Source organism: Oncorhynchus tshawytscha, linkage group LG07 (genome assembly GCF_018296145.1).
Source record: "Oncorhynchus tshawytscha isolate Ot180627B linkage group LG07, Otsh_v2.0, whole genome shotgun sequence".
NCBI lineage: Eukaryota > Metazoa > Chordata > Actinopteri > Salmoniformes > Salmonidae > Oncorhynchus > Oncorhynchus tshawytscha.
In genome coordinates this window covers 71,262,742-71,272,741 of record NC_056435.1, presented here as the reverse complement: position 1 = coordinate 71,272,741, position 10,000 = coordinate 71,262,742, and the positions used below count along the sequence as shown (strand labels likewise).

The 10,000-nt window shown below is 47.1% G+C and overlaps 1 protein-coding gene across 5 annotated transcripts in view; it reads left to right on the top strand.

Moving 5' to 3' along the window:
- The window catches only part of LOC112255372 (arf-GAP with coiled-coil, ANK repeat and PH domain-containing protein 3), a 158,645-nt gene that overhangs the window by 3,244 nt on the left and 145,401 nt on the right, over window positions 1-10,000 (top strand). The gene's annotated exons all lie outside the window — the stretch shown is intronic.

Sequence of the window (10,000 nt, the reverse complement as noted above, 5' to 3'; positions counted from 1 at the left end):
CATATCTACAGGTAGGGTCAGTCAGGTAGTAGTATATAGTGAGTCATATCTCCAGGTAGGGTGAGTCAGTCAGTCAGGTAGTAGTATATAGTGAGTCATATCTACAGGTAGGGTCAGTCAGGTAGTAGTATATAGTGAGTCATATCTACAGGTAGGGTCAGTCAGGTAGTAGTATATAGTGAGCCATATCTCCAGGTAGGGTGAGTCAGTCAGTCAGGTAGTAGTATATAGTGAGTCATATCTACAGGTAGGGTCAGTCAGGTAGTAGTATATAGTGAGTCATATCTACAGGTAGGGTCAGTCAGGTAGTAGTATATAGTGAGTCATATCTCCAGGTAGGGTCAGTCAGTCAGTCAGGTAGTAGTATATAGTGAGTCATATCTACAGGTAGGGTCAGTCAGGTAGTAGTATATAGTGAGTCATATCTCCAGGTAGGGTCAGTCAGTCAGTCAGGTAGTAGTATATAGTGAGTCATATCTACAGGTAGGGTCAGTCAGGTAGTAGTATATAGTGAGTCATATCTCCAGGTAGGGTCAGTCAGTCAGTCAGGTAGTAGTATATAGTGAGTCATATCTACAGGTAGGGTCAGTCAGGTAGTAGTATATAGTGAGTCATATCTACAGGTAGGGTCAGTCAGTTAGTAGTATATAGTGAGTCATATCTACAGGTAGGGTCAGTCAGTCAGCCAGGTAGTAGTATATAGTAAATCATATCTACAGGTAGGGTCAGTCAGGTAGTAGTATATAGTGAGTCATATCTACAGGTAGGGTCAGTCAGGTAGTAGTATATAGTGAGTCATATCTACAGGTAGGGTCAGTCAGGTAGGAGTATATAGTGAGTCATATCTACAGGTAGGGTCAGTCAGTCAGCCAGGTAGTAGTATATAGTGAGTCATATCTACAGGTAGGGTCAGTCAGGTAGTAGTATATAGTGAGTCATATCTCCAGGTAGGGTCAGTCAGTCAGGTAGTAGTATATAGTGAGTCATATCTACAGGTAGGGTCAGTCAGGTAGTAGTATATAGTGAGTCATATCTACAGGTAGGGTCAGTCAGGTAGTAGTTTATAGTGAGTCATATCTACAGGTAGGGTCAGTCAGGTAGTAGTATATAGTGAGTCATATCTCCAGGTAGGGTCAGTCAGTCAGTCAGGTAGTAGTATATAGTGAGTCATATCTACAGGTAGGGTCAGTCAGGTAGTAGTATATAGTGAGTCATATCTCCAGGTAGGGTCAGTCAGTCAGGTAGTAGTATATAGTGAGTCATATCTCCAGGTAGGGTCAGTCAGTCAATCAGGTAGTAGTATATAGTGAGTCATATCTACAGGTAGGGTCAGTCAGTCAGTCAGGTAATAGTATATAGTGAGTCATATCTACAGGTAGGGTCAGTCAGCCAGAGTAGTGTATAGTGAGTCATATCTACAGGTAGGGTCAGTCAGTCAGTCAGGTAGTAGTGTATAGTGAGTCATATCTACAGGTAGGGTCAGTCAGTCAGTCAGGTAGTAGTATATAGTGAGTCATATCTCCAGGTAGGGTCAGTCAGTCAGTCAGGTAGTAGTATATAGTGAGTCATATCTCCAGGTAGGGTCAGTCAGTCAATCAGGTAGTAGTATATAGTGAGTCATATCTACAGGTAGGGTCAGTCAGTCAGTCAGGTAGTAGTATATAGTGAGTTATATCTCCAGGTAGGGTCAGTCAGTCAGTCAGGTAGTAGTATATAGTGAGTCATATCTACAGGTAGGGTCAGTCAGGTAGTAGTATATAGTGAGTCATATCTACAGGTAGGGTCAGTCAGGTAGTAGTATATAGTGAGTCATATCTACAGGTAGGGGTCAGTCAGGTAGTAGTATAGAGTGAGTCATATCTACAGGTAGGGTCAGTCAGGTAGTAGTATATAGTGAGTCATATCTACAGGTAGGGTCAGTCAGCCAGTCAGGTAGTAGTATATAGTGAGTCATATCTACAGGCAGGGTCAGTCAGGTAGTAGTATATAGTTAGTCATATCTACAGGTAGGGTCAGTCAGTCAGTCAGGTAGTAGTATATAGTGAGTCATATCTACAGGTAGGGTCAGTCAGGTAGTAGTGTATAGTGAGTCTATCTACAGGTAGGGTCAGTCAGGTAGTAGTATATAGTGAGTCATATCTACAGGTAGGGTCAGTCAGGTAGTAGTATATAGTGAGTCATATCTCCAGGTAGGGTCAGTCAGGTAGTAGTATATAGTGAGTCATATCTACAGGTAGGGTCAGTCAGTCAGGTAGTAGTATATAGTGAGTCATATCTACAGGTAGGGTCAGTCAGGTAGTAGTATATAGTAAGTCATATCTACAGGTAGGGGTCAGTCAGGTAGTAGTATATAGTGAGTCATATCTACAGGTAGGGTCAGTCAGGTAGTAGTGTATAGTGAGTCATATCTCCAGGTAGGGTCAGTCAGTCAGCCAGTCAGGTGTTTGGAACGTAAAGCAGTATGTACCAGAGTCAAAGCTTTCTGGGAGTTAGCTGGTCAGGTGGTGAGTGCTGTTCTACTGTTACGCCATGCCTGCTGTCTGGCTTGCTGTCTGGCTGGCAGGTTGTCTGGGGTGGATGGCTGCTGTGTTGTGTAACTGCTGCTGTGGAAATGGGGTCGTGAGTAGGAGTGGAGGAGTGAGCCTCTCTCTCTTCTCTTCTTGTCCCACACGTGAAACTGTACTGCGGGAGCTGACATTCTCACACACCCTCGTACTGCAGCTCCAAAATGATATTTGTTTGTGTGTGTGTGAACACGTATGTTGAAAGCTTGCAGTGACTCTCTCTCTCTCTGTTGTTCCACTCCTCACCTGCAGTGACTCTCTCTCTCTCTGTTGTTCCACTCCTCACCTGCAGCGACCCTCTCTCTCTCTGTTGTTCCACTCCTCACCTGCAGCGACCCTCTCTCTCTCTCTCTGCTGTTCCACTCCTCACCTGCAGTGACTCTCTCTCTCTCTCTGTTGTTCCACTCCTCACCTGCAGTGACTCTCTCTCTCTCTCTGTTGTTCCACTCCTCACCTGCAGCGACCCTCTCTCTCTCTCTCTGTTGTTCCACTCCTCACCTGCAGTGACTCTCTCTCTCTCTGTTGTTCCACTCCTCACCTGCAGCGACCCTCTCTCTCTGTTGTTCCACTCCTCACCTGCAGCGACCCTCTCTCTCTCTCTCTGTTGTTCCACTCCTCACCTGCAGCGACCCTCTCTCTCTCTGTTGTTCCACTCCTCACCTGCAGCGACCCTCTCTCTCTCTGTTGTTCCACTCCTCACCTGCAGCGACCCTCTCTCTCTCTGTTGTTCCACTCCTCACCTGCAGCGACCCTCTCTCTCTCTGTTGTTCCACTCCTCACCTGCAGCGACCCTCTCTCTCTCTGTTGTTCCACTCCTCACCTGCAGCGACCCTCTCTCTCTCTCTCTGTTGTTCCACTCCTCACCTGCAGCGACCCTCTCTCTCTCTGTTGTTCCACTCCTCACCTGCAGCGACCCTCTCTCTCTCTGTTGTTTCACTCCTCACCTGCAGCGACCCTCTCTCTCTCTGTTGTTCCACTCCTCACCTGCAGCGACCCTCTCTCTCTCTGTTGTTCCACTCCTCACCTGCAGCGACCCTCTCTCTCTCTCTCTGTTGTTCCACTCCTCACCTGCAGCGACCCTCTCTCTCTCTGTTGTTCCACTCCTCACCTGCAGCGACCCTCTCTCTCTCTGTTGTTCCACTCCTCACCTGCAGCGACCCTCTCTCTCTCTGTTGTTCCACTCCTCACCTGCAGCGACCCTCTCTCTCTCTGTTGTTCCACTCCTCACCTGCAGTGACCCTCTGTCTCTCTGTTGTTTCACTCCTCACCTGCAGCGACCCTCTCTCTGTCATTTCTGATAAGACTATTCTGATAACATACTATTCCTATTATGACAGAGTCACTCTGTCTGAGTGTTGTTCACATTGTCAGCTGATTGGAGTATATCACTGACCACGTTTACATGCACACCAATATCCCGTTATTGTTACCCACACATGATGGCCATGTGTGGTTCTAGAATGTTTCTTGACTCTGTGCCTTTCTCTAGTTCTAAAATGTGTCTGAGTTATATTGGCATGTTTCTAGAACATATCTGGATTATAGAACTGTCTAGAACTCTGATTATAGAACTGTCTAGAACTCTGATTATAGAACTGTCTAGAACTCTGATTACAGAGCTGTCTAGAACTCTGATTATAGAACTGTCTAGAACTCTGATTTTATAGAGCTGTCTAGAACTCTGATTATAGAACTGTCTAGAACTCTGATTATTGAACTGTCTAGAACTCGGATTATAGAGCTGTCTAGAACTCGGATTATTGAACTGTCTAGAACTCGGATTATAGAGCTGTCTAGAACTCGGATTATTGAACTGTCTAGAACTATGATTATAGAACTGTCTAGAACTCTGATTTTATAGAACTGTCTGGAACTCTGATTATAGAACTGTCTAGAACTCTGATTTTATAGAACTGTTTAGAACTCTACATTAGAACATCTCTGTTCCAGCGAGGCCAGGTGCCTCCCATATCCAGCCTTATTCACTGTGAAAGCATGCACCACCCAGCCATGAAGTCAACACTGTTCCCCATGTTATGCTGTTGATATATGGCTGCTTGGCTTATGACTGTCTCTAATCCAATGATGGGACTAAACACAGTGATCTCAGCCAGACAGGGTGGGTTGTTCTAATGAATGGCTTGACATCGCCATCGGAATGTTTGGAAACACAGCCAGCCGCCGAGTTCTAGAAGCCTGAGGGCCTATCAGGACTGATCTACCTACCTGTCACTCATATACCAATACCACCCTGGGCCTATCATGTTGTCCGGACAGGTTGAGTGAGTTCGAGACAGGAGAGCGAGAGAGAGAGAGAGAGAGAGAGAGAGAGAGGAGAGGAGAGAGAGAGAAATAGAGAGACAGAGAGAGAGGGAGAGAGAGAGAGAGAGAGAGAGAGAAAAATAGACAGAGAGAGAGAGAGAGAGAGAGAGAGAGGAGAGAGAGAGAGAGAGAAATAGAGAGAGAGAAATAGACAGAGAGAGGGAGAGAGAGAAATAGACAGAGAGAGGGAGAGAGAAATAGAGAGACAGAGAGAGGGAGAGAGAGAGAGAGAGGAGGGAGAGAGAGAGAAAATAGAGAGACAGAGAGAGAGAGAGCGAGAGGGAGAGAGACAGAGAGAGACAGAGAGAGAGAAAGGGAGAGAGGGAGAGAGAGAGAAATAGAGAGACAGAGAGGAGAGAAAGCTCTAGTCTGTTTATGTTAGGACACCTCCAGTAACAGGTCCTACTACCATACATACAACACAAAACAGCCTGACTGATTGTGTGTGTACATTCTGTTTGGTCTCCATGGTTACTGTGGAATCACCACGTACGTCCTCCCCTGGCTCGCTATGGCGATGGGAGAAGGGACAGATGGAAGGTTGTGACCTCTCTACGGAGCGCCTGATTTTAACAGCCTTCTCTTCCTTAATACACAACCCCACAGGCCTGGGATAATGGATGAATGACCAGTATATGGTTTATGTTCTGGGATAATGGATGAATGACCAGTATATGGTTTATGTTCTGGGATAATGGATGAATGACCAGTATATGGTTTATGTTCTGGGATAATGGATGAATGACCAGTATATGGTTTATGTTCTGGGATAATGGATGAATGACCAGTATATGGTTTATGTTCTGGGATAATGGATGAATGACCAGTATATGGTTTATGTTCTGGGATAATGGATGAATGACCAGTATATGGTTTATGTTCTGGGATAATGGATGAATGACCAGTATATGGTTTATGTTCTGGGACAATGGATGAATGCCAAGTATGTTTGTATGGTTTATGTTCTGGGATAATGGATGAATGCCAAGTATGTTTGTATGGTTTATGTTCTGGGATAATGGATGAATGCCAAGTATGTTTGTATGGTTTATGTTCTGGGATAATGGATGAATGCATGCTTGCTAAGTATGTATGGTTTATGTTCTGGGATAATGGATGAATGCATGCTTGCTAAGTATGTATGGTTTATGTTAGGCAGTGTTGGAAAAAGTACCCGATTTTCATACTTGAGTAAAAGTGAAGATACCTTAATAGAAAATGACTCAAGTAAAAGTGAAAGTCACCCAGTAAAATTACAACTTTAGTAAAAGTCTAAAAGTATTTGGTTTTAAATATACTTTAGTATCAAAAGTACATGTAATTGCTAAGATATACTTTAGTGTCAAAAGTAAAAGTATAAATCATTTCAAATTCCTTATATTTGTCACGCCCTGACCTTAGAGAGCCTTTTTATGTCTCTAGTTGGTTTGGTCAGGGTGTGATTTGGGTGGGCATTCTATGTGTTGTATTTCTTTGTGTTTTGGCCGGGTGTGGTTCCCAATCAGAGGCCGCTGTCTATCGTTGTCTCTGATTGGGAATCGTAATTAGGCAGCCCTTTTTCCCACCTAAGTTGTGAGATATTGTCCTTGTATTGTTGCTGTTGAGCCCTACAAGGCTGTGTTGGTTCTCTCGTTCTTGTTGTTCTGGTTATCGTTAAAGAATATGATTAACCTACCCCACGCTGCATCTTGGTCTAATTCCACCAATGACGATCGTTACAATATTAAGCAAATATTTTTAATTTACGGATAAGTCAGGGTTACATTCAAACACTCCAGATCAGAGACAGTAGGGATGGACCAGGGATGTTTTCTGTTTAGTGAGTCCTCCAGATCAGAGGCAGTAGGGATGACCGGGATGTTCTCTGTTTAGTGAGTCCTCCAGATCAGAGGCAGTAGGGATGACCAGGGATGTTCTCTGTTTAGTGAGTCCTCCAGATCAGAGGCAGTAGGGATGACCAGGGATGTTCTCTGTTTAGTGAGTCCTCCAGATCAGAGGCAGTAGGGATGACCAGGGATGTTCTCTGTTTAGTGAGTCCTCCAGATCAGAGGCAGTAGGGATGACCAGGGATGTTCTCTGTTTAGTGAGTCCTCCAGATCAGAGGCAGTAGGGATGACCAGGGATGTTCTCTGTTTAGTGAGTCCTCCAGATCAGAGGCAGTAGGGATGACCAGGGATGTTCTCTGTTTAGTGAGTCCTCCAGATCAGAGGCAGTAGGGATGACCAGGGATGTTCTCTGTTTAGTGAGTCCTCCAGATCAGAGGCAATAGGGATGACCAGGGATGTTCTCTGTTTAGTGAGTCCTCCAGATCAGAGGCAGTAGGGATGACCCAGTCTCTGATTAGAGGGGAATCACCCACCTGGTGTCCCAGGTCTAAACCAGTCTCTGATTAGAGGGGAATCACCCACCTGGTGTCCCAGGTCTAAACCAGTCTCTGATTAGAGGGAATCACCCACCTGGTGTCCCAGGTCTAAACCAGTCTCTGATTAGAAATCACCCACCTGGTGTCCCAGGTCTGATTAGAGGGGAATCACCCACCTGGTGTCCCAGGTCTAAACCAGTCTCTGATTAGAGGGGAATCACCCACCTGGTGTCCCAGGTCTAAACCAGTCTCTGATTAGAGGGGAATCACCCACCTGGTGTCCCAGGTCTAAACCAGTCTCTGATTAGAGGGGAATCACCCACCTGGTGTCCCAGGTCTAAACCAGTCTCTGATTAGAGGGGAATCACCCACCTGGTGTCCCAGGTCTAAACCAGTCTCTGATTAGAGGGGAATCACCCACCTGGTGTCCCAGGTCTAAACCAGTCTCTGATTAGAGGGAATCACCCACCTGGTGTCCCAGGTCTAAACCAGTCTCTGATTAGAGGGGAATCACCCACCTGGTGTCCCAGGTCTAAACCAGTCTCTGATTAGAGGGGAATCACCCACCTGGTGTCCCAGGTCTAAACCAGTCTCTGATTAGAGGGGAATCACCCACCTGGTGTCCCAGGTCTAAACCAGTCTCTGATTAGAGGGAATCACCCACCTGGTGTCCCAGGTCTAAACCAGTCTCTGATTAGAGGGGAATCACCCAGTCCTGGTGTCCCAGGTCTAAACCAGTCTCTGATTAGAGGGGAATCACCCACCTGGTGTCCCAGGTCTAAACCAGTCTCTGATTAGAGGGGAATCACCCACCTGGTGTCCCAGGTCTAAACCAGTCTCTGATTAGAGGGGAATCACCCACCTGGTGTCCCAGGTCTAAACCAGTCTCTGATTAGAGGGAATCACCACCTGGTGTCCCAGGTCTAAACCAGTCTCTGATTAGAGGGGAATCACCCACCTGGTGTCCCAGGTCTAAACCAGTCTCTGATTAGAGGGGAATCACCACCTGGTGTCCCAGGTCTAAACCAGTCTCTGATTAGAATCACCCACCTGGTGTCCCAGGTCTAAACCAGTCTCTGATTAGAGGGGAATCACCCACCTGGTGTCCCAGGTCTAAACCAGTCTCTGATTAGAGGGGAATCACCCACCTGGTGTCCCAGGTCTAAACCAGTCTCTGATTAGAGGGGAATCACCCACCTGGTGTCCCAGGTCTAAACCAGTCTCTGATTAGAGGGGAATCACCCACCTGGTGTCCCAGGTCTAAACCAGTCTCTGATTAGAGGGGAATCACCCACCTGGTGTCCCAGGTCTAAACCAGTCTCTGATTAGAGGGAATCACCCACCTGGTGTCCCAGGTCTAAACCAGTCTCTGATTAGAATCACCCACCTGGGGGTCTATCTCTGATTAGAGGGAATCCCCACCTGGTGTCCCAGGTCTAAACCAGTCTCTGATTAGAGGGGAATCACCCACCTGGTGTCCCAGGTCTAAACCAGTCTCTGATTAGAGGGGAATCACCCACCTGGTGTCCCAGGTCTAAACCAGTCTCTGATTAGAGGGGAATCACCCACCTGGTGTCCCAGGTCTAAACCAGTCTCTGATTAGAGGGGAATCACCCACCTGGTGTCCCAGGTCTAAACCAGTCTCTGATTAGAGGGGAATCACCCACCTGGTGTCCCAGGTCTAAACCAGTCTCTGATTAGAGGGAATCACCCACCTGGTGTCCCAGGTCTAAACCAGTCTCTGATCACCCACCTGGTGTCCCAGGTCTAAACCAGTCTCTGATTAGAGGGGAATCACCCACCTGGTGTCCCAGGTCTAAACCAGTCTCTGATTAGAGGGGAATCACCCACCTGGTGTCCCAGGTCTAAACCAGTCTCTGATTAGAGGGAATCACCCACCTGGTGTCCCAGGTCTAAACCAGTCTCTGATTAGAGGGGAATCACCCACCTGGTGTCCCAGGTCTAAACCAGTCTCTGATTAAACCAGTCTCTGATTAGGGGGGAATCACCCACCTGGTGTCCCAGGTCTAAACCAGTCTCTGATTAGAGGGGAATCACCCACCTGGTGTCCCAGGTCTAAACCAGTCTCTGATTAGAGGGGAATCACCCACCTGGTGTCCCAGGTCTAAACCAGTCTCTGATTAGAGGGGAATCACCCACCTGGTGTCCCAGGTCTAAACCAGTCTCTGATTAGAGGGGAATCACCCACCTGGTGTCCCAGGTCTAAACCAGTCTCTGATCACCCACCTGGTGTCCCAGGTCTAAACCAGGATTAGGGGAATCACCCACCTGGTGTCCCAGGTCTAAACCAGTCTCTGATTAGAGGGGAATCACCCACCTGGTGTCCCAGGTCTAAACCAGTCTCTGATTAGAGGGGAATCACCCACCTGGTGTCCCAGGTCTAAACCAGTCTCTGATTAGAGGGGAATCACCCACCTGGTGTCCCAGGTCTAAACCAGTCTCTGATTAGGGGGAATCACCCACCTGGTGTCCCAGGTCTAAACCAGTCTCTGATTAGAGGGGAATCACCCACCTGGTGTCCCAGGTCTAAACCAGTCTCTGATTAGAGGGGAATCACCCACCTGGTGTCCCAGGTCTAAACCAGTCTCTGATTAGAGGGGAATCACCCACCTGGTGTCCCAGGTCTAAACCAGTCTCTGATTAGAGGGGAATCACCCACCTGGTGTCCCAGGTCTAAACCAGTCTCTGATTAGAGGGGAATCACCCACCTGGTGTCCCAGGTCTAAACCAG